The sequence below is a fragment of the Nicotiana tabacum genome, chromosome 3 (genome assembly GCF_000715075.1).
Source record: "Nicotiana tabacum cultivar K326 chromosome 3, ASM71507v2, whole genome shotgun sequence".
Lineage (NCBI taxonomy): Eukaryota > Viridiplantae > Streptophyta > Magnoliopsida > Solanales > Solanaceae > Nicotiana > Nicotiana tabacum.
The window spans coordinates 53851715-53877005 of record NC_134082.1 but is presented as its reverse complement, the minus strand read 5'-3'; the positions used below and the strand labels follow the sequence as shown (position 1 = coordinate 53877005).

The 25291-nt window shown below is 38.7% G+C and overlaps 1 long non-coding RNA gene across 1 annotated transcript; it reads left to right on the top strand.

Annotated features, from left to right (window-relative positions):
* Window positions 1-8615: 8615 nt before the first annotated feature.
* Window positions 8616-12244, top strand: LOC142179435 (uncharacterized). The gene is made up of 2 exons (XR_012707549.1): window positions 8616-9357; window positions 11998-12244. It is a non-coding gene; the product is annotated as an uncharacterized LOC142179435 (long non-coding RNA).
* Window positions 12245-25291: the final 13047 nt, after the last annotated feature.

Below are 25291 nucleotides of genomic sequence, written 5' to 3'. Positions count from 1 at the left end.
CACCATCTGTTTAATGCAACCCCCTATTTTCCATTATTTCTAGTCCGTTTTGTTTAGTTTCCTTTTCACGCTAACTCTAGTGACAAGGCATGCATGTGAAATTTTTAGTCTAATCATAAAACAATAAAACAATGTTTGAAGATAACATGGATATTTGAGGGAAATATGTAAAGATTTGGATATTTTAGATCATTTAAGGCCCAAATTATGTGAAACTGGGGCAGATAGTTTGGGAACTTAATAGGACGACAAGAATTTATTACAAGAGAGTACGTCCCAGACAATTTAAAGCAATCAACTTTGAATTCAAGAGCATCTCAAGTTTCAAGATAAAGCTAAGGGAGTTTGTCCCAAACTGACGGAAGGTATCCATTGTAAAGAAGAAATCACCCAAAGAGTTCTATACTTGATAAGGCACTAAAGAAAAGTTAAAGGCATATCTGTGATGTCAATGCTGATGCTGCAAAACAAATGTTATGCATGACCTTCATTTTTCATCCTCAAGTTGCACATGTTATACTTGCCATTTTTGGATATTGGGAGGCTCTCTTTCAGCTGCCCAAACACTTTATACTATTCAGTACCCTTTTTGAGCCTATGCTAATTTCTTTTACCTCCCCTCTTTTGGAATCATGTTAGAATCGTACAAAAAAGAGAAAAGTCCATGCCCCCATAGGTTTGTTTTAGAAAGTTCATTCCAAAAAAAATTCAAAAAGAAAAAAAGGGGAAAAAAGAAAAATAGCAACAACAAAAAGTATTCCTTTGAACTACGTTCGACCTGATTCTTGTCACTACAAGATACGTAGGCAGCCTTACTGTTTGGTCGCAACAAATAAAATGTTTCATAATTGTCGCTCCCCTTTTTCTCCTGAAATCGGATTTCGACATTGACAACTCTTTTAAGGAAGGGTATTAAAGAGAGAGTCCCCACCTAACGGATTAAGGTGCATTAGGGAACCTATTTGCATATAACTCTGTCTAATTAGTTTGAGGTCACCATAGATCGGGTAAGGGCTCGAAATTACCTCGAAAAGAAGGTGTTAGGCACTCTTCGAGGTCCTCAACCTTGGGTATCGGCCGAACTCAATTACATAAATTAGTCTAGGAGATCAATTACAAAAAAACAAGGAATTTGAGGAGTTTAATATTAAACACAAATAATTGTTGAAAGATAAGATGGGGGGGGGATGGGGGGTCCTAAATTTTTTCTCCTAAAGGATCACCCCGTGCAACATAAATAATACTTCATAACTCCCTCAAGATGGGGTGTTACTCATATTATTCAGCGGGCACAGACTATTATCTCCTGCTACTTGATTACTATCGTTAAGTTGTTTACCTAAAGCGCACTAGTCCATTCTAAGTTGTACCCTACACGTGCACTACCTGTCCCATGCCTATGGTCCAAGAGACATTTGGACCTTTATCTCAGGATGGTTCTAGACTTTAACTTAGGTTTCTCAAAAAATCAAAAATACTAGGCGTTATATAAAAACAATTTGGACTTTCACTTATAAGCAAATAAGGGCTCAAGTTGGCCTCTACACTTAGACAACGAATGCACGCAAGACCTGATTAACAAAGACATTTGCTGGTTTTAACAAATTGAAGTTGCAGAAACCTATAGGCAGGATTTCTATGTGATTCTGGATTTAATACATGCAACATACAACCTCTGAAACCTACATAATTTCCTACTGATTATAGGTATAAGAGATTAAACCTATAGGCATGATTTCTAGGCATTTTATGCAATTACTAATAATGATAATCACTAGATTACGTATAGAATTGGTTAATTGAATCCTATAGGAATGGTTTCTAGTGATGATAATTAACACATATTGAAGACTCTTAAAGAAATGAGTGGGACAATTAATTAATAGGATTCAGATCCTATATACATGAGTTCTATAATAAAAATTTGTTTTACATCCTATAGGCATGATTTCTATAATTAAAACTGATTTTAGATCTTATAGGCATGATTTCTAACAAGCAGACATAGAACATATTTGAACCAAATGAAGAACCTATAGGTAGGATTTCTGTAATGACTGGAAAGTAACACGTTTTGAGCAAAGATAAAATACCTAACATAATTTCCAAACACATGAAAGTAGAACACATTTGAACCAAATTAAGGACGTATAGGCAGGATTTTTACCGTTTCATGCAAGTGTTAAGATAAAACCCCTTTTCCTAATTTTACTAATACCCCAAGTGTTATTACAGTAATTATTACAAACCCAAAAGTGAATAAGGATAAATTACAAAAGTAAGTAACTATAGGGATCCTACAATAAGCCCAGAGACATGCTTGGCCAGGCCAGGTTTTCATTCAACAGCGCAGAAATTACATCCACATTGACATAAGGCAGCCAGAAACCAACTAATTGAACTAGTAGGTGAAAAATGAGTTGAACATATAGGACCAAGATCCTAGTGTGTCAAAGTTCCCAAGGGCTTCAGGAACCCAGGGCAGTGCTCACACTAGGAAGGTCAGATGATAGAACCTAAATAGCCTTGGATTTCTGCCGGCTAAGAATGAGAATCCAAAAGGTCCAAACAACAGGTGAAAGAGAAAAGACCAAGGTTGAGGGACAAGAATTGAGGGATTTAAATAGACATGACCAAATTGAGCATATAGAGCAAATAGTTGAATAAGTCAGAGAATTTAAAAAACATGCTTAATGGAGAATTAGAAACAGACTCAATACATGGCATCGAAGCAGTAACATGCGGAGAAATCTACGGAAAGAACATGTTTGTAGGACTAACAAGGATTATTATACACAAATACATATTATTGGGCAGGTTGAAACATGGTTCGAAATTATGCTAAGTATACAAGAAACAAGACAATATTGTGATAAACCAAATAATCACAGAAGGAACATGGCATCATGTTAACAGAGGTGCAAGATCACAATCACAAATTAATACACATAACATATACAATAACATCTCTACATATATTCTAAACAGAATGGAAGGCAAACTCATGTCAAGTAGCAGATATGGGCATTTAAGCATTGCCATAATGGCCTAATTAACTAAAGAAGATCCAGTTGTATCAAAGATTCATCCTAATACTAGTTCCAACATGCTGAGACAAATGTTTTGAATTATAGGCAAATACTAAAGGGGTACGGGATCGGGTGAGCATGATGAGTGACACAATAATAGAGAGGCAAATTATGACATACAATGAAAGTCTTAACACAGGTCACTACAGAGGTGAGGCATTCATTATAGAGATTCAAAGCAGGTGAACAGATTCTTGAGTATTTAGGCGTCAACACACTAGTTAAACAATCTTAGGAAGATTCAGATTACCGAATTAAGCATAGATAATCTCACAACTAGTAGCATGCTGAAGTTAACAGAGGTAAGAAGACATGCAAATTATAGGCACATAAGGATGAAATTGTAAAAGTCCAGTAACTCACCAGTAAACAAAGATGCAAGAAAGAACAAAATTCATAGTATTCTAAACGTTAATGAGAAGCAAAAAACCCAGAGTTTAATGGCTGTCTTTTAGCAGGCCAAGACAAAAGTATAGAATGAAATAATAGAGCAAAGCTTTTAGATCTAGTGAAGTTATAGTGATTCCAAAGTTTGTCTAAAGGGAATGGAGGAAAGGGTTTGGATAGTTGTAGAAATTAACATTCAAATAAGGAAAACCATCAATCAAACACGAGCAAAGGAAAGATTTATTAAATGCAATCAGAATCAGTAAGGAAAAGGGAAAAGTCTCAAACCCTAATTTTAGGAAAAATGTAAAATCGGCAGAATAAAATCAAATATCACACAGAATAGGATGAACATAGACGGAATATCACTTAAAATCAGAGAATCGAACCTATTTTGGGTCGATTAAAAAGGTCTGAAAACCCTAATTTAGGGTGGGTAAGAATCATCAACAAATATGGAAATATTTGTACTTACAAAGGATACATGATGAACATTGACAGAATAATCAGAGAAATCAAGGATTTGAACCGATTTTGTTCAATTTTGATGAGATTTGCTTGCCATTTTTGACAAGAAAATAAGTAACATCAAAGATGAGTAGCCAGTAGCGAGAGGTCATCAACAAGGTAAAGGAATCAACGATTGATTCCATTTTTGGGTCGAAATCCGGGAGGATTATAGGTTATAGCGCTAAGGTTTCTTTAGAGAAAAAGAGAGAGTAGAGAGCATATGAGGGCGGTGGGTAAAGGGGCAAATGGGTTAGGGTTTTAATTATAGGCCGTTAATCTTAGAGATCAACGGCCACGATTTTAAAATGGGACTCTAAGATCAACGACCACAATTTTAAAATGGGACTGGGGCAGGTCGTGTAAATGGGTTACCAGTTGGGTTAAAAAATAAAGGGTTTTGTTTTGGGCCTGGGTAATTGGGTTAGTGTATGGGGTAATTGGGCTGGGTTATTAGGTCCGAAATTGAGTAGGAATTTAGGCTAGTTTTTAAATACCTAATATTTAATAAATAAATAATTTATAAAAGCAATTAATAAATAATAAAAATATCATTTGTGCACTAAAATGATTAAAATAATTACTTAACATTGTAAAAATATAGAAAGTCATTTTCTGCAGAAATAATATAATTATACATGCATATGGGCCATTATTGCAAAAAATAAGTAATTAGCCTTAAAATGAAAAATGTAATAATAAAAAATGCAATGGAAATATTTATATCCTTATGTTGGTATAAATGATAAGTTAATATGATTAAATCCTCATAAAATAATTTGGAGGATAATATCTGTTATATATAATAAAGCGCAGGTTTGAAGTCTTTAAAAATTATGAAAAATTATAAAAAAAATATTTGTGTATTCTTATAAATCAAATGATGATGCATATGAACTATCTTGAAAGTATATGTATATATATTTAAAATATGAAGAAAAAATTGGGTATCAAAATTGGGTATCAACAACTGCTCTTCTTTATCCGGGAATGATGAAAGAGTTGTGGGGTAAAGAAATGATGACCAATTTTGACCTAATGGAGTGATATAGGCCGAACCCTGGTTTCTAAGCTGCCGACAAATCCCTGCTTTTACAGGAATCAGGCCATGTGTAGTTCCGGAACCAACGGTGAACAAAACCGTTGGAGTAGTTATAGGAATGGTCGTGTATTTCGGAAAAATGTTCTTTTGGAGTGGATTTATGAGTGTGAATTTGAAATGAAACGAATGTGTTATAGAGTAAGTATCTGAATATCCATAGAAACAGTGAGTTCGATGGGAGTCGGTTATATTTGAAATAATTGAAGGGTGTGAACATTATGAATGGAACCTAGAGCGAAGGTTGCTCCCGTTTGAAGAATTGTTATTTCCTGTATTACTTGCGAAACATAAAATACAATGCATGCAAAACATATATGGATTATTGCGACAATTCAAACATGATGCATATTCCCTTTGGACCATGAAGATTGTCTTCCGACGGTGAGGATGATGTCCTTAGACCATGATGTCCGGGGCCATTAATCATGTGATAAGGGATTCACATGCCATGAAAAGATGTTCTCGGGCCATGAGAATGGTGCCTCTGAACCATGACGCTTTTGAATAATGATATGAAACATTGAGGGATCCTTAGGCCATGACATAGTGTCTTTAGACTTATGAGTATAATGCCTTCGGACTATGATGCCTTTGGATAATATGGCGATTTTTCAGCCCATGAAATGCTGAGACATGATGATGGATCATATAAGCAAAACAAGACAGAGCTTAGTCTTGCAAAAGATTGGGACAAAGCTTAGCCCCGGGAAGGCAAAATAATGTTAGATTTCAAGTAACGTATCATTAGGAATTAGGCAAGGAAAGGTAGAGCATAGCCTTATGCAGTTAAGGAGGCAGAGCTTAGCCTCATGCAAGAAGAGGAGACAGTGCTTAGTCTCATGAAATGAAGGGCAATGATTAGCCTTATGTAGTTGAGGAGGCAGGGCTTAGCCTCATGCAAAATAGGAGACAATGCTCAGTCTCATGCAATTAGGAGACAATGCTTAATCTTATGCAAGGAAAGGCAATGCTTAGACTTATGCAGTTGAGGAGGTAGGGATTAGCCTCGTGCAAGAAGAGGATACATGGCTTAGTCTCGATGCAAGAGAAAGGCAATGCTTAGCCTTATGCAATTGAGGAGGTAGGGCTTAGCCTCATGCAAAAGAGGAGACAAGGCTTACATGCAAGGGAAAGGCAATGCTTAGCCTTATGCAATTGAGGAGGTAAGGATTAGCCTCATGCAAAAGAGGAGACAAGGCTTACATGCAAGGGAAAGGCAATGCTTAGCCTTATACAATTGAGGAGGCAGGACTTAGCCTCATGCAGAATGGGAGACAGTACTTAGTCTCATACAATGGAAGGCAATTCTTAGCCATATGCAATTGAGGAGGCAAGGCTTAGCCTCATGCAAAAAGATGAGACAAGGCTTAGTCTTAATGCAAGGGAAAGGAAATGCTTAGCCTTATGTAATTGAGGAGGCGGGGCTTAGCCTCATGCAAAAGAAGACACAAGTCTTAGTCTCAAGCGGTGAACAGATAATAAGTAGTAGCAGAGTATTTTCTTATCTGGAGACATATTTGTGTTGCCAGCTATCATTATGAAGATAGTGATTTTGGGTACGCGTATACTTACGAATACTCCTGTCATGTTCATTGTGCCTGCATCTAAAGAAAAATCTTGAGTTTTGCGAGGAAGGTTGGTTCATGCCTTCACCTGCTTGCTTTTCTTTGCTTCATTTTAGAGATCCCATTCGAGTTACATTGGGTAACATCTGGCTTCCCTAGAAATAAAGTTTTCGAAAATTATGCATGCATTTGATAAACATAGTTATTTTAAAATATAGTAGTTCACGTTATCAACTAAATTAAATGAACCAATGACTGCGACACTTTAGAGACACTGCGATTTCTTTCCATTAGAATTTTGAGGGTCCTCCTTAAAATTCTGCCTCAATTTAATAAGCAATTCTTTGATTGTTCTGCATATGACGAAGTTGGCTGGACTTGCTCCGAAATTTTGAGGGTCCTCCTCAAAATTCTGCCCCAACTTCTGATCATGGGGATAATGAAGATTTTATTAAGATGTGATCGAACCCATAGGCTGCCTATGTATCCCCTCTTAAACGGGAATCAGGTCAAGCGTAGTTCAGTTACATCAGATGAAGAAACGTAAACAATCTAAACATAGTATCTCTTGACTGCGTCCGAATTCATAGGCTTTGAGAAAATTTCTCCGTCCATTTCTGCAAGTAATAATGCTCCTCCTTTTAGTACCCTGTGAACCATGTAGGGCCCCTGCCAATTAGGTGAAAATTTCCCTTTGGCTTCATCTTGATGTGGAAATATTTGCTTCAGCACCAACTGCCCTGGTGTGAATTGTCTAGGTTTGACCCTTTTGTTGAAAGCTCTGGACATTCTATTCTGCTAAAGTTGACCATGACATATCACATTCCTTCTTTTTTCGTCAATAAGAGCTAACTGTTCATAACGACTTCCTATCCATTCTACATTATTAAGTTCAACTTCTTGTATAATTCTTAAGGAAGGAATTTCGACCTCGGCGGGAATGACAGCTTCTGTACCATAGACCAATATATAGGGAGTTGGTCCAGTTGATGTGCGAGCTGTGGTACGACATCCCAATAATTTTCTCATGCCATTGCTTGTGGTTGTCTACCATTTTCCTTAGAATTTTCTTGATGTTGTTGTTGGCAACTTCCACGACTCTATTCATTTAAGGTCTGTATGGTGTGGAATTCTTATGCCTGATTTTGAAGGTTTCATACATAGCTTTCATTAAGTCGCTATTGATATTGATGGCATTATCGGTGATGATGGATTCTGGCACCCCGAATCGGCAAACGATACGATCCCTACCAAAATATGCGACAACTTTCTTGGTTGCAGCCTTGTAAGATGTAGCCTTAACCCATTTTGTGAAGTAGTCTATGGCCACTAAAATGAACCTGTGCCCTTTCGAAGCGGCGGGCTTGATCGGACCGATGACATCCATTCCCCAAGGGGCAAAAAGGCCAAGGTGCACTTGTTGCCTTGAGTTCATTTGGTTGCACCCATATAATATCTACATGTACCTGGCACTGGTGATAGTTTTGGACATACCTGATGTAGACATGTAATTTTTGACCCTCCCCGAGATTTTACTCTTTTTAGCATTTAAATACTTAGTTTAGGTCTAATATAGTTATTTCAACTAATTTTGATTCTTTTACATTATTTTTGGCACAAAAACGAAAATTACAAAAAAAAATAGTTTCATTAATATTTTGTAGTCATACTATTTTACTAGGATTTTTATTTTTACATAATCTTGAAAAATACCAAAATAGTTTCATAGTATACTATTATTTGTTTTAATTAATTATGATTAGTTTTATAGTTTTATTTTATAAATTTTATATCATTTTTCAAAAAGAAGAGTGAGTTTTTGGGTTAGTTTATCACATTTTTAATGAGAAAGGTCCATTTTTAATCTTTTGGCCCAATTTTTAAGCCCAGCAAGACCTAACCCATTACCCCTTCTTCTTTAAACCCTTACACCCCAACCCTAGGGTCTGCTTCTTGAACCTTAGACTACAACACAAAAAAAACCTAGTTGAACTTTAAAAACCCCAGGGGCGCCCATCTTTTTCTTCGAGAGGCTAGCTGAACCATAATGAGAGAGACCCAAAAAGACTCCAAGCCATCAGCAGCCTGAACACGACCAAACTCGCCGGAAAAAGAGATCAGCGCCCATATCCTCCTCTCATCAAGCAAACGACCACCCATCGCCGCCTCTTCATCAACCATCCTCCCGCGCAGCTAACCCTGGCCCAAACCAACAGCTTTCGACCTCTGGCCCTTCCAAAAACCAACGAAGAACAACTAGGTGAACATCGACCAGCTAACCCGCCAACAACTCTGCCATTGCCGTTCCTCCACTGTCAACCAGCATCAACCTCCGCTGTTAACCAGCAGCATCCGCAAGCTGCGAAAGAAAAACGAAAAAACTTAAGAGGGTTTGCTGTTAATGTTCATTCTTGAATTCACAGAAGAACAAGTTTCGTCATGATCTAGAAAGAAGATAATGTATATCATCCTTTTAAGAATTACAAATAGCTTGAGTCTCCTAACATCTGATAACAAAGTGAGAACGAGTGGATGAGTTTGGACTAGAGTGTCCCAGTTATCCCTAGCCTCACGAAGGCATTCTCAGTTTTGAGCTTGGGGTTGTCCGTACGAGGTTTCCGGTCCAGGTTCGTAGGCTTGAAGCAACCACTGATGTGCACTTGATTTGGAGTTTTACTGCTCAATATAAAAGAGGGACTCATCTAAGGTTCAATCTTTCTCTTTCCTTTGTTCTTCTTTAAGGTTTATCTCCGTGAGTTGTTTGCGTTTGTTTACTGTTCATGCTTCAATGGTTGTTTTGTAAACTACTTGCAAATTTCGGCTTCGGAATCCTTTGAGTTTTGTTTTGTTTGGAACTTTAATTATCAACTATTTTGTATTAAAGCTTAAGTTGAATGGAGACATTAAATGGTGTTGGGGATAATTGTGATTAAATGGTATTGATTTTTACGTCATTTAGTAAATAAATTAAATAATAGACTATAAGCTTGTAAATAAAATCGAATATTTAGGCACGTGTTGATTTTTATTAATTTCTTTTGTTTACTTGCCAAAAATCAGTAGTATACTTAGGTTCGCTAATACGGGTAGACAAGACTTAGGATTTTGTTAGTTTTGAGGCGAGAGGTCGTTTCCTTAGTTAAATTTACCCGGGGAATGCCCCGAAAGATTTGTATATATTTTATTCCAGAGAATGCCCCATAGACCTTTGTAATGAGAAGTCAAAAGTAGAACTTGTAGTGTTTTATTCTTGTTTTCAATTTTCTTTTATTAGGCGGGGACGACCTCGAGCCTCATGTGTGTTTATTTTACTTTTTCGTGATTTTACCTCAACTTGAATATTTTGGAAGCCAACTTGATCGAGTTCGCAACCGTACTAGTTACGGGACTCGGGGAATGCCTAACACCTTCTTCCCGAGTCAAATGAACCCCCTTACCCGATTTTCTGGTGCGGACTTAGTTTTTGAGTCTCAAGTGTTTTGAAAGGAAAAAAAATTATTTTTAGAAAAAAAACGGTGACCTGACACACCCAAATCAAATACTAGGTGGCGGCTCTGAGTTATTTCCTTTTGAACATAATTTTGTCACTTTTCAATTGAAAACCCTTTTCAATCTTCAAAAATCACTTTTTTGTTAATTTAAGGAGTTTAGTGAAGTTTTGGTTAAAAAAGGGTGTGACATCTCTGGCGACTCTGCTGGGGACTTGCAGGTTCCAGCTAGTACTTGATCGTGTTGGTTTTTAGGATATTTAGTTGAGTTTTTTATGTGTTTTGTTTGCTTTTTATTTTGTTTATGTCATATTTATTTGCTAGTTGCTTATTTGTTTACAGTTTTTCCTTTATGTGTTACTGCTTTATAAATTGTCATCATTTTCATAACCATGAGTCTTCTTTCTGCAACAAGTTTCGGATCACGCGTCGCGTGCACGAACTCTTTGTTGAGTCACCCTTAATTTAGGAGGGGGGGCCGTTGGACGTATGGAGTGGATGGAAAGCTTGAGCAGCCACCATCGACCATACGCTCCCCCGAATTGCCTTGTTAGTGAACCCCAAACTTAGGTCAGCCTTTAAGTCATTTTTATTTGCATCATGTCATTTAGACCTAGTAGGGCTCGGTCCCAGGTACCGTGTTCCATTGTAGGAAGCCTGCCCAAATTTTGTCAAAATGGGCCCGTGGCCCAAAATGACATTTAATCATCCTATGTGCTAAATATTGTATCTGTGAGGGTAGGAAGGTCATTTGGCGGACCGATTCTTTGGAAAGAAGGGTGAAAATAAATCAAGTAGGGCTCACTCACATTTTTCTTTCATAGTTTTCCAAAAATCAAAAAAATGAAAATGAAAACAAATCCAAAAAAAAGATTTTACACTTTTCCATTATTTTCTACAAATTCAAAAAAAGGGGAAAAAGAAAATCCAAAAAGATTTTACACTTTTCCATTATTTTTCAAAAATTCAAAAAAAGAAAATCCAAAAAGATATTATATTTTTCATCATTTTCCAAAAAAAATCAAAAAAAAAAAGGAGAAAAAGAAAATCCAAAAATATTTTACATTTTCCATCATTTCACAAAAAGACACAAATATAGTTTTTGGAAATTGGATGCATTTTTTCTAAAATTCTATCCCTTATCTAATCTTCCCGAATTACGCGAACCTGATTCTCGTCTTTCGAGACGTGATACGTAGGTAACCCACATAGGGTCCGGTATTCCTAGTAAGTTTTAGGTTCTTGGCTTCGCGGGGTCTTAGCCAAATCTTGCATGTCTAGCCACTTTTGGTCACATCGGCCATTGTTGCAAAATGGGATCATTTTCGCAAAAGTGGTTCAATTATCCATGTCTTAGGATCTTGAGTCCACAACTAGGAGTCATATTACTTTAAGGCACGTCCTTATTGAGTTTGCATCTTTAGCCACTTTTGGCCACATCGGCCATCCTTGCAAAATAGGTCATTTTCGCAAAAGTGGTTCATGACCCATGTCTCAGAATCCTGAGTTCGCAACTAAGTGTCCCTACCTTAAGGTCTGTCCTTTTGAGTTTGCATCTTCAGCCACTTCGAGCATATCGATCATTTTTGCAAAATGGGGCATTTTCGCAAATTAATTTTGGGCCATGATGTTAGGAGTTTGAATCCATAAAATCCTTAGTGAGGCATTTTCCTTGTCCATGAGGTCAATCTTGTTGAGTTTGCATTAATAGTCACTCTTGGCCATGTAGTTTAATTTTTAAAAATAGCCCAAGCTTGTCTTGCATGTGTCTAATAGGAGGTGTGGTCTCACATAATGTCTCGAGTCATTTAATCTGTTTGGTCTTATATTTTTCATTAAGGTATGAATTCATTTACCAGGACTCGAGCATGACAAATACCCCAGAACCATTCTAGTCAAGACCATTGCATGCACGAGCTGCTTGAGGAATTTTTTTATTTTTTAGTCTATTTTATGTTGTCTTTTAATTATTAGTCTTGTACGGTAGTATCGAGTTTGTCAGTCTAGTTAAGATTGTCGAGTCTTTTGTTATAGTACTTCCTTTTTGGTATTTGAAAAACAAAAAAAAAAGTTATAAATGGAAAATCTAAAAGATTTGTTTTAGTTTATTTTATCCATCATATTTTTCCAGAACTATGCTTGTTCTGATTCATGAGGGACATGATACGTAGGCAATCTACATAAGGTTCGATCGAGTCATTATTAAAAAAAAAGAAAAAAGAAAAAAAAGAAAAAAGAAAAAAAAGAGAATGAAGTTGTGGGACGTGAGAAATAGGAGGAAAGAAAAGAGCGATGATCAGAAAGAAAAGAGGGGAAAAGAAATGAAAAACCAACCAGTGTTAGAAAGGAAGATGAAGAGGAAAAAGGGGCAAGAAGAGTGAAATTGGGATGATGCCATATGACCTTCGTACCATCGAAGTCATTCTAGAACCGTTAATTGTTGCTAGGGGCATTGCATGGAATGTGATATTTCTATTTGATAATGCTTTAACGCTAACATGTTGGCTTTGTTTTGTTCCTCTTTGTTACTTTCATTGTTATTATAACAGAGGGTGGTTAGTTTTGTGGCGCTTTGGTGATTTGTCCATACAACACCAGAAAGCATAAGTCAGTCATGTCTAGCAAAGAAACAGACACTGAGGTTGTACACCCACCAAGGGAGATTGTAGAATCAGAATCGGAATTGAAAGAGGAGGTTCGGAGGTTGAAACAACAGATGGCAAAAATATATCACTCTTGGGTCAGGGGGCATCCTCCACCTTCATTCCCTACTAACTACACTGAAAACCCTACAACTATCCCACCACTATCACTAGCCCAGGTTCCCACAACCGTCGACCTTTCCCCTTAACCTGCACCGGGCTTTACCCCTCATCACAATTACCTTGGTACTTCCTCCCAAATTTTCCATGCTCCACCAACCAAAACAACCTCATACCCTGCTCCGACATCTCCTCCTATTTTTGTAGATCCTCTACCAGCTACTCTTCCTCGGTCCTCTAGCGAGACTGTGATCAAAGTCCACGATGCCCAAGGAAAGAGGCCCAAGTAAAGTTTTAAGGAGTTTTGGTTCAGATGGAACGAACAAGTTGCTCGGATCAATGCTCTGATTGGTAGAAAAGATGTTGCTGAGCCCCGCCAACGACAGAATCCAGTGAGCATTCCTGCTAAATGCTTTCAGCCTCAATACCGACCCCATAAATATCCTCATACTCCAGATAATCCTCCCCAATGCTACTTTCCTCCACATAATCCCCAAAGTCATACCTCACCTACTCAGTACTCTATCCACATTGCACCTCCATATGCTCCACACTCACAAAACCCGCAACGGCTTGCAACGTATCCACAAATGTCTTACCCACCTCTATAAGCATATCAACCCCCTACTTGAAAGAGGTTCCAACCAAGGCCGGAGTATAAAATGAGAAGGCAGCAACAAAGAGAAAAGTCTTTCACTCCAATCGGAGAATCCTACACAAGCTTGTTTAAAAAGTTAAAAAAGTTTGGCCTGATTGAACCACTCATCGGCTATACTCCATACACATATACAAAAGGTTTTGATCCTATTATACGGTGCATGTACCACTCTAATGTCCAAAGGCATAACATTGAAGATTGTCGTACTTTGAAAAGGGAGATAGAAAGAATGATTCAAGAAGGGATAATTGTGGTTCAGGACAGTGATACCCAGAACATCATGCAGAATCCTTTACCTGCACATGATGATGCACACTTTATGGGAGAGATGCGTGGTGACAAGGAGTATGAGAATCGTCTAGGAAACTTGCTGACTGAAGTGAATGATATTGAAATTGGTGAAGGTCCCAGTAATTTTGATGTGCAATCCAGTGGCTAAGATGTCGAGCTTGGTAATTGGAAAGACACTCCTTTCTTGGTTAGCTAGGGAGGAGTTTTGGTAGTTTATTTTGTTGGCATTTCGTTTGTCCGGGTTATTTCAGGGTTGTAATCCGGATATTGTCTTGTTGGCTCAAACCCTTCTGCTTCTTATTTTCCTAGTTCGCTTAGTGTTAGTAACTCGTTTAGTGTTATCTAGGATTATTCCACAGTTGTAACCCATGTCTATTTTGCTTGTTTTGTTCAAACCCTTTCCACCATCTGTCTAATGCAATCTCATGTTTTCTATTAGTTCTGGTCAGTTTTGTTTAGGTTACTTTTCCTTTTATAATTCTTTTCATCCTGATTCCAGTGACATGACATGCACACATAATTCTCATCCTGGTATTGAAAGTTAGTCTAATCATGAAGCGATGGCGGTTTTGAATATGATAAAATGAGGCCTTTGAGGAAATAAGTAAAGATTCACACATTCTGAGGTAACCTGAAGCTTAAATTGAGTGAAACTGAGACAGTTAGTCTGGAAAATCAAGAGGTTGATGAGAGCATCCCAACAAGGGAATGTCTCTCAAGTAGTTTGAGGTAGCTCAGTTAGTGCTGAAATGCATTCTTCCACATCAAGATAAATTTGAATCAAGTCTGCTTCGAACTAGCAAGGATCCTTCATTGGGACCAAAGGTATTGCCCATTGGCACTTTTTGTTTGTGTTGATGACATCAATAGATACTATATCTGATTTGTTTGTTTATCTTCAATTGCATGTTTGTACTAGGCGTTTTTAAGTTTGGTATGACGAAGGCATTTTATTCTGCTACCCAAACACTTTTATCCTTTGCTACCATTTTGAGCCCTAATTTTTGTTTCATACCCCTCTTTTGGAATCAGAAATAGAGTTAGGAACTAGAAAAGGAAAAGAAAAATAGAAAAAGAAGAAAAAAAAGGAAAAGAGAAAAAGAAAAAAAAGAAAAAAAAAGAAAAAAAAAGAAAAAAGGAAAAAAGAGAAAAGAAAAAGAAAAAAACAACTTTGTCATTTGAACTACGTTCGACCTGATTCTTGTCACCACAAGATACGTAGGCAGCCTTACGGTTCGGTCACACAAAATAAAATATGTCATAATTCCCCGAAGTCAAGAGTGGGGCAGATTTTCTTAGAAGTCCCCTCAAAATAAAAATCCAAAAAAAAAAAAGAAAGAAAGAAAATCCCCAGACTCCAGAAACAGGGGCAGAAGTTTTAATTTTGCCAAAAGATATGATTCCAAAAGTTGTAATTTTGAACCCTTTTCATCTTAAATTATTTTGAGCCTTCATACCATCCTTTCTTTCCAACCTTGTTCAAGAGCCTACATTACGATCCAAAGAAAGACCTTCTGACCAATCTTTGAGGATGCCAAATTAAGTGTGTGGTGAAAGTATGATCTTCCTGCATCATGGGTAATACCGTTGTTCTCAGCACAACGAGAGAAAATGATAAAATGAGAGAGTTTTATCGGTGAAAACCCTCAGGGGCACCGTAAGGCGATGGTGAGTTGAGAAAAGAGCAAAATGAGATAAGCTTGATGGTGAAAACCTTTAGGGCACTACAAGTCGACTGAGGATTGTGGATCAAATGGGACAATTGAAGCGTTGAAGCCCAGTTTCACAGCGAGAAGGTACAACAAGAGTTGAATATTAGACTTGCTTGAGAGATTAGGCCACTTAATCCAAAAGTGCATGTCATGGTCATTAGAGTTGGTATCCACATTTGATAAGTTTCTACTTCATCATTTTGTTGTTAGGTATATCTCTTTCCCTTGTCCCTTATTTTGTTTCTCTCATTTTGATTGAGTCCCTTCTTGAGTCTGTTTGGTCAGAAAAAATAAAAAATGACTTCAAAATCTACTACCAGCTTTCCAATTACACAAAGCGGAGTCTGGCTAGCCATCAAAGTGGCATAAGTCAGGAAAAAGTGGTATGCGCATTGAGTTGGTAACAATCAACATGCTTTGGAATTCATGTGAAATGCAAGGGTTCAGTAAATGTCAATTCATGAGCAAAATGCAACAGATAGAGGATGTTGGGAACGAATGGAGCAGAGGTGTTTTTTGTGATAAGGGTTGAAAGAAAATTGGCAGTCGATAACAGTCAAGGCCGTCCAAGTTAAAATCAAAGTTATCTTGGTAAGTGGCGGAAGCAGACGCTCAGCAATGATGCCACAAACTAACCACCATGTTTTCAAACTAACAAGATTTTTCTGAAACAGGGGCAAGAATTTTTTTTAATCCACAGGGACCTCCCATGGAAAAGCATAGTTCAGAAAGCAAGAAATTCTGTTCAGAATCCTTCAAGATGAGAGCATGGCTCAGGCACCCACCTGGATAACGAGGGAATACAATTCAAGTTTATGGCAATCAGGCGCCCACATGGATAACGAGAGAATACAGTTCAAGTTTTGGAAATCAGGCGCCCACCTGGAGAACGAGGGAATGCAATTCAAGTTTTAGAAATCAGGCGCCCACCTGGATAACGAGGGAATACAATACGAGTTTTAACAATTAGGCATCCACCTGGATAACGAGGGAATACAATTCAAGTTTTAGAAATCAGGCACCCACCTGGATAACGAGGGAATACAATTCAAGTTTTAGCAATCAGGCGCCCACCTGGATAACAAGAGAATACAATTCATGTTTTAGCAATCTGGCACCCACCTGGATAACGAGGGAATACAATTCAAGTTTTTGCAATCAGACGCCCACCTGGATAACGAGGGAATACAATTCAAGTTTTAGCAATCAAGCGCCCACCTGGATAACGAGGGAATACAATTCAAGTTTTAGCAATCTGGCACACACCTGGATAACGAGGGAATACAATTCAAGTTTTAGCAATCAGGCGCCCACCTGGATAACGAGGGAATACAATTCAAGTTTATGGCAATCAGGCGCCCACCTGGATAACGAGGGAATATAGTTCAAGTTTTAGCAATCAGGCACCCACCTGGATAACGAGGGAATACAATTCAAGTTTTAGCAATCAAGCGCCCACCTGGATAACGAGGGAATACAATTCAAGTTTTAGCAATCAGGCACCCACCTGGATAACGAGGGAATACAATTCAAGTTTTAGCAATCAAGCGCCCACCTGGATAACGAGGGAATACAATTCAAGTTTTAGCAATCAGGCACCCACCTGGATAACGAGGGAATACAATTCAAGTTTTAGCAATCAGGCGCCCACCTGGATAACGAGGGAATACAATTCAAGTTTTAGCAATCTGGCTCCCACCTGGATAACGAGGGAATACAATTCAAGTTTTAGCAATCAGGCGCCCACCTGGATAACGAGGGAATACAATTCAAGTTTTTACAATCAGGCGCCCACCTGGATAACGAGGGAATACAATTCAAGTTTTAGGTAATCAGGCGCCCACCTGGATAACGAGGGTATACAATTCAAGTTTTAGCAATCAGGCACCCACCTGGATAATGAGGAAATACAATTCAAGTTTTAGCAATCAGGCGCCCACCTGGATAACGAGGGAATACAATACGAGTTTTAGCAATCAGGCGCCCACCTGAATAACGAGGGAATACAATTCAAGTTTTAGCAATCAGGCACCCACCTGGGTAACGAGGGAATACAATTCAAGTTTTGGCAATCAGGCGCCCACCTGGATAACGAGGGAATACAATTCAAGTTTTGGTAATTAGGTACCCACCTGGATAACGAGGGAATACAATTCAAGTTTTTGGTAATCAGGCGCCCACCTGGATAACGAGGGAATACAATTCATGTTATGGTAATCAGGCACCCACCTGAATAACGAGGGAATACAATTCAAGTTTTTGTTAATCAGGTGCCCACCTGGATAATGAGGGAATACAATTTATGTTTTGTTATTCAGGCGCCCACTTGGATAACAAGGGAATACAATTCAAGTTTTGGTAATCAGGCTCCCACCTGCATAACGAGGGAATAGAATTCAAGTTTTGGTAATCAGGCGCCCACCTGGATAACGAGGGAATACAATTCAAATTTTTGGTAATCAGGCGCCCACCTGGATAACGAGGGAATACAATTCAAGTTTTGGTAATCAGGCACCCACCTAGATAACGAAGGAATACAATTCAAGTTTTTGGTAATCAGGCACCCACCTGGATAATGAGGGAATACAATTCAAGTTTTTGGTAATCAGGCGCCTACCTGGAGAACGAGGGAATCCATTTCAAACTCTTTTCAAAGTCATTTTAGAATTCAATTCATTTTAGAAGTAGCAGAAGCTCGCGACAAGAATGCGAGTCAACAGTCCGAGGTGACCAACAGAAGTAGTCTCAATCCAAAGAAGAAAAAAAAAGAAAAGAAAGAAAGTGAATCCAAAATGCAGAAGCAGAAAAAAATGTGAACTGCTCAAGACGTGGTTGAAGTCACAAGCGCTACATGTCTGGTCTTGATCCGAAAAAGCTAAAGAAGAACGAGCTAGAACCTGCAGTTAACGAGCGTCAAGGTTCAAATCTAAAGTCTGCATGAAGAACCATTCAAGACTTAAGTTCAAGCTTCAGAAGACTTATAGATAGGAATTTTGTAACTCATAGTGACAGGCTTAGTTAGTGTTTTTCATTTTTTGATTTTGATGTAATAACAGGACTGCGGACCGGAACCTCGACAGAATGGTACCTCGATCGGCTCTCTACCTTGGTATACTCCATCATCACACTCACTTCTGAACTACACGTGGCCTGATTCCTTTATAGCCAAGGATATGTAGGCAGCTCAAATACCAGGGCTCAGTGACATTCTCTTCCTTTCTCTTAGTTTTTGGTCTTCTAAATAAGGGTCGGGTCAAAAAACCTGTCTAATCGTTCTTTGTCTGAAAATACTTCATATTTCCAGTCAAAGAGGGGCAGTTGTAGACATGTAATTTTTGACCCTCCCCGAGATTTTACTCTTTTTAGCATTTAAATACTTAGTTTAGGTCCAATATAGTTATTTCAACTAATTTTGACTCTTTTACATTATTTTTGGCACAAAAACGAAAATTACAAAAAAAATAATTTCATTAATATTTTGTAGTCATACTATTTTACTAGGATTTTTATTTTTACATAATCTTGAAAAATACCAAAATAGTTTCATAGTATAATATTATTTGTTTTAATTAATTATGATTAGTTTTATATTTTTATTTAATAAATTTTATATCATTTTTCAAAAGGAAGAGTGAGTTTTTGGGTTAGTTTATAACATTTTTAATGAGAAAGGTCCATTTTTAATCTTTTGTCCCAATTTTTAAGCCCAGCAAGACCTAACCCATAGTATACTTAGGTTCGCTAACACGGGTTGGCAAGCCTTAGGATTTTGTTAGTTTCGAGGCGAGAGGTCGTTTCCTTAGTTAAATTTACCCGGGGAATGCCCCGAAAGATTTGTATATATTTTATTCCGGGGAATGCCCCGTAGAACATTGTAATGAGAAGTCAAAAGTAGAACTTGTAGTGTTTTATTCTTGTTTTCTATTTTCTTTAATTAGGCGGGGACGACCTCGAGCCTCATGTGTGTTTATTTTACTTTTTCGTGATTTTACCTCAACTTGAATATTTTGGAAGCCAACTTGATCGAGTTCGCAACCGTACTAGTTACGGGACTCGGGGAATGCCTAACACCTTCTCCCCGAGTCAAATGAACCCCCTTACCCGATTCTCTGGTGCGGACTTAGTTTTGGAGTCTCAAGTGTTTTGAAAGGAAAAAAATTATTTTTAGAAAAAAACGGTGACCTGACACACCGAAATCAAATGCCAGGTGGCGGCTCTAAGTTATTTCCTTTTGAACATAATTTTATCACTTTTCAATTGAAAACCCTTTTCAAGCTTCAAAAATCACTTTTTATTAATTTAAGGAGTTTAGTGAAGTTTTGGTTAAAAAAGGGTGTGACACCTGATGCAGTCCGTTTCCATAATCATCCAAAAATATCATGCTCTTAATATCTTCTTGGCTAAAATGAAACCATTCATGTGTGGTCCGTAAGTTCCAGCATATATCTCTTCGAGAAATTTGGAGGCTTCTTTGGCGTCAACGTACCGTAATAATCCTAGGTCTGTAGTCCTCATGTACAGAATTCCTCCGCTTTGGAAGAAATGGTTGGATAATCTTCGGAGCGTGCGTTTCTAAGTATGATTTGCATGCTTTAGATATTCTCCTTTTGCCAAATATTCCTTGATATCGTGAAACCATGGATTTCCGTCTGTTTCTTCTTCAACATGAGCACAATAAGCTAGTTGATTATGGATTTTTACTAGAATATGGTCGATGAAGTTCTTATCCGGATGTTGTATCATGGAATACAAAGCCGCCAATGCGTCTCCGAACTCGTTCTGGATTGTCGGAACATGTTTGAATTCTTTCTTTGTGAACCTCTTCATTAACTCTTCCACGTGATACAGGTATGGCAATATTTTTGTATTCTTGGTAGCCCACTCTTCTAGAACCAAGTGTACCAGAAGGTCCGAATCACCGATTACCAACAATTCTTGAATATTCATGTCAATAGCCAAATTGAGCCCCAAGATGCAAGACTTGTATTCTACCATATTGTTGGTGCACGAAAACCTGAGCTTTGCAGATACCGTATAATGCTGACCTGTATCTGACACCAAAACAACTACAATACCCACTCCTTTTAAATTTGTATCCCCATCAAAGAATATTCTCCAATCGTCGTAGGTTTCAATGATATCTTCTCCCATAAATGATACTTGTTCATCGGGAAAATACGTTTTCAAAGGTTTGTATTCTCTTCCTACAGGATTTTCTGCGAGATGATCTACTAATGCATGTCCCTTGACCGCCTTCTGAGTCACACAAACGATATCAAACTCACTCAATAATATCTGCCATTTTGCCAGCTTCGTTGTAGGTATGGGTTTCTATAAAATTTATTTCAGAGGATCCATCCTTGATATGAGATATGTGGTATAGGCATAGAAGTAGTGCCTCAATTTTTGAGCTATCCACGTCAAGGCACAACAGGTGCATTCCAGCAAAGAATACCATACTTCATAGGGTGTGAACTTCTTACTCAGATAGTATATGGCCTGCTCTTTTTTTCTTGTCTCATCGTGTTTTCCCAAGACACAGCCGAAAGCCCCATCAAATATGGACAAATAGAGTAGCAAAGGTCTTCCAGGTTTCGATGGGACCAGGACTGGTGGTGTGGATAGGTATTCCTTGATTTTGTCAAAATTCTTTTGACATTCTTCAGTCTAACTTATTGCAACATCTTTCTTCAGCATTTTGAAAATTGGCTCACATATCACGATCGATTGTGCTATGAAGCGGCTGATGTACTTGAGATGCCACAAGACGCCCATCACGTCTTTCTTACTCTTCACAAGTGGCAAATCTTGGATAGCTTTGACTTTTGAAGGGTCTAGCTCAATACCTCAGCGACTGACAATGAAACCTAGCAATTTTACAGCAGGGATTTCAAAGGCACACTTTGCAAGGTTCAGTTTCAGATTGTACCTTCGAAATTGATTAAATAACTTCCTCAAGTTTGCTATGTGATCTGTACTTCTTTCGGATTTGATGATGACGCCATCCACGTACACCTCTATTTCTTTGTGAATCCTATCATGGAAAATAGTCATCATGACTCTCATATGGGTGGATCCGACATTCTTCAGGCCAAATGATATCATTTTATAGCAATACATCCCCCACAGAGTGATAAAGGCTGTTTTCTCGGCATCTTCCTCATCCATCCAGATCTGATGGTATCCCGCGAAGCAATCCACAAAGGATTGGAGTTCATGCTTGGCACAGTTGTTGATCAGTATATGTATATTAGGCAATGGGAAATCATCTTTTGGACTTGCTTTGTTTAAATCCTGATAGTCGACACATACTCTGACCTTCCCATCCTTCTTTGGAATTGGCACGATGTTGGCCAACCAAGTAGGATATTCGACCACTCTAAGAACTTTGGCTTTGATCTACTTGGTGACTTCTTCTTTGATTTTCAGACTCATATCAAGCTTGAACTTTCTAAGCTTCTGTTTTACACGCAGACACATTGGATCGGTAGGTAGTTTATGAGCCACTATGGATGTGCTCAAACCAGTCATATCATCATAAAACCATGCGAAAATGTCCTCATATTCCTTGAGAAAATGGGTGTATTCTTCTTTTTCTGATGGTGACAAATGGATACTTATGTGGGTATCTTTGGCCGTTTCAGAATCTCCCAAGTTGACTATCTCAGTTTCGTGTAGGTTGGACTTAGGATTATTCTCAAAATTCTCAGCTTCTTTGACTGTTTCCTCAGGGATTATATCTTTTTCTTCTATTTCCTCTGAATTGCTATCCTTATGTTGCGTAGGTAGTTTCAGAGCCACTATAGACGTGCTCAAACCAGTCATATCATCATAAGACCATGCGAAAATGTCTTCGTATTCTTTCAGGAAATGGGTGTACTCCTCTTTCTATGATGGCGATAGGTGAATGCTTATGCGAGTTTCTATGACTGTTTCGGAATCTCCCAAATCGACTATCTCGGTTTCGTGCAAATTTGACTTAGGCTTGTTCTCAAAATTTTCTATCTCTCTCACAATTTCCTTAGGGATTATATCCTCTTCTTCTATTTCCTCTGAATTGCTATCCTTATGTTGTGTTGTCTCATTACATGTCACAGTCGTCGGTTCATTAGGATAAGTGATAATAATGTTGTATAAAGAAGAATGTATAGGATAATAATAAATACTAAAATAGTAATGCATTAGATAAATCTTTGAAACATTAAAAAAAGTATGGCTCGATAACTCGAGCAATTATTTCAAAATAATGCGTAAATACTAAAAATGTCTTAAATGCTAAAAACTTTCTTTTGAAAATAGATCATGCTAATTTCCATACTACCCAAGAATTCAATGGTCCCAGGATGGCGTAGCAGTCCAGTTCTTGAGAACAACTCCCTCTCCCATGATCTGAATCGTAAGGTCTTCCTCCTCCTCCTCCTTGACTACTGCATTGCAATCCATGTCTTCATCTCCTAGAAATAGATTCCTCAGGCCAGCTAAAGCTTCCTCTTCTTTAGATCCCCATATTATGTCAATCTGTTAAAATGTTTGATGTATATGTGGTCATTGGCTATTCAAAAGGGTAATAAGGACCTCGCCATGGCGGTGACCAATCATCGTATTCTTGCCAGGTGTACTGATATCTAAGTCCAAATGTTGTACTGTGATGCTTTGTTTGTATTGATTTAGTGATCCCTTGGAGATTTTTGCCGAGACCCTTTGTTTACCATGAAAATGGTAACAACAATTAAATTTGTAGATAGGATTCTAAAAATACGTGATCTATTCCCAAGCTAGTTGCTAGAATAGTTGGTGCTAATGATATGGAGTTTAACAATAAAAAGCAAGCTAAAGCGAGATAGTATTAGAACCGTAGGGCCTGCTGCTAGAGGATAGGTCTGATCGATGAAGGACCTTGGGGTCGACGTCGGGGTCGAACTCGAGCTATCCGGGATAGTCGGAGATGGGATAATAGTTGAAGGTATAATTATACAAGGCTCTTTGTGGCCAATACTAAGGCATATGACAAAGAACGAGAAAGAACACGATGAATATTGAGGTAGCCTCGGGCCAGTGGGAACAAACGAGTTAGAAAAAAAAGAGAGAGAGAGAGAGATATTATTGCACTTGTGGAGAAATGGAGCAACCTCAGTCCCTTACAAGGTAGGGTGAGTCCCCTTTATATAGTAGGGGGACTCGGTTACAAGTATGTCGAGATCAATTGCAAAGTATGGAGATGGGATTGCTTGACGTGATGCCTCAACATAGGCTCTGGATAGGCCAGCCTTGTCAGACATAGCCATGTGCATTGGGAGCTTCCCCCTCTGTCCTGGCTTCGGTCTCTATTTCCTTTGAGCCGGGCCTCGTCGAGCACCGAGGTCGGGAACTCGGTTATGGCCTCCCGTCCACGGGGTCCTGAGGCATGCTACTGGAATGACTCGACAACGAGAAATCAATTCATATAAATACGCCAAGGGTATGCTCTTTAGGGATTCTTACAAATGCGACGTATAACCTAAACTTTGGGATTTTCATACCTGTTGAGGTCTTACAGTTTGTGTAATATAGAATAGATCTGGTTACGATGAGGCTGCCCGCTAGGGCTCTTACAGTTTTGGGTTTTCCGGCGTATGGCGATTGGCGACGAATGACAGTCTCCGAGTCGTCGAATTTGTTTAAGCATGAAGATCATTTTTCGCGAGTTCGAAGATGCCTTATAGGGTCTGTATGAGCCCGGCGTTCTGACCCTGGGGTCATGCAGGTGCTGAATTTCTAGTGCTAAGTCTTCGGTATCTCGGGATGCGTCTAGCGAATGGGATCCTTGCCGGGAATATGCTATGGTTTCTTTGTTCATAGAATGGGGGGATGGAGGATATCCTTCGATCCGTCATCATAATATAATTTGTTGTGATACGTTGACCTATATCGAGCCAGAGCCGACTGCTTGGGGGTTCGTCGTACCTGATTTTTTTTTGTGCTTTTAGAGCCTCGAGTCGGAGGTTGTTGGGGCGTTTTTGAAGTGTTGGCACCCTTTCTTGAGTTCTTCGAGGCGTTCTGATGAAAGGGTTTGTTACCTTATTTCGAGAAGGATTTCCCTTTCTTTTTTGACAAAAGGTATTTTTTGATTGCTTGATATAGTAGTACATATTTTTGCCGACGGGACCTGACTATATTGGCCATCTTCATGATACCTCTTTTCCTATAGGAAACCTCATTTGGTGTTTTTCAAAACTCCTTCAAGCGGGCAGTTTTCCGGGGGAAGTGCCCCTCGCCTTGAAAAGTCGGCCGTAGGGATAGTTCTTGAATAATTTTGTAGAGTTTCCTCTGAAGCGGCTTGCAGACGCTGCCTCGTTAAAAAAATTGCTCGTAAAAACCCTTCCTCTAGGATAAAAACTCGGTCGAAGGAAAAGAGTGCAATGGGCGGCCTTTGGGGTCTCGAGGTGTTGCAATAACATTATCGTCCTAGCAGCTCTGATCGGGTGCCTGCATTGAGGTTAATTCCGAATTTGAAATAATAAAAAAGATAATGGTTGTACCTTGAAACGAGTCGAGCCGACGATGCGTTGGGGTTGGTATATTATATCTGCCCGAGGGCATAGATGCGGCGTGAATCCTTATTCTGTTTTGTCAAGTTTGACCGGGGGTGAGACCTGGCTTGCTCGTTGTCTCATTCGAGGGTGGTGACATGAGTATCGGTACTGCGTTCTGTATAGCGAACATTTCCCTTGCTGCGTGTTGCTCCCCGTAG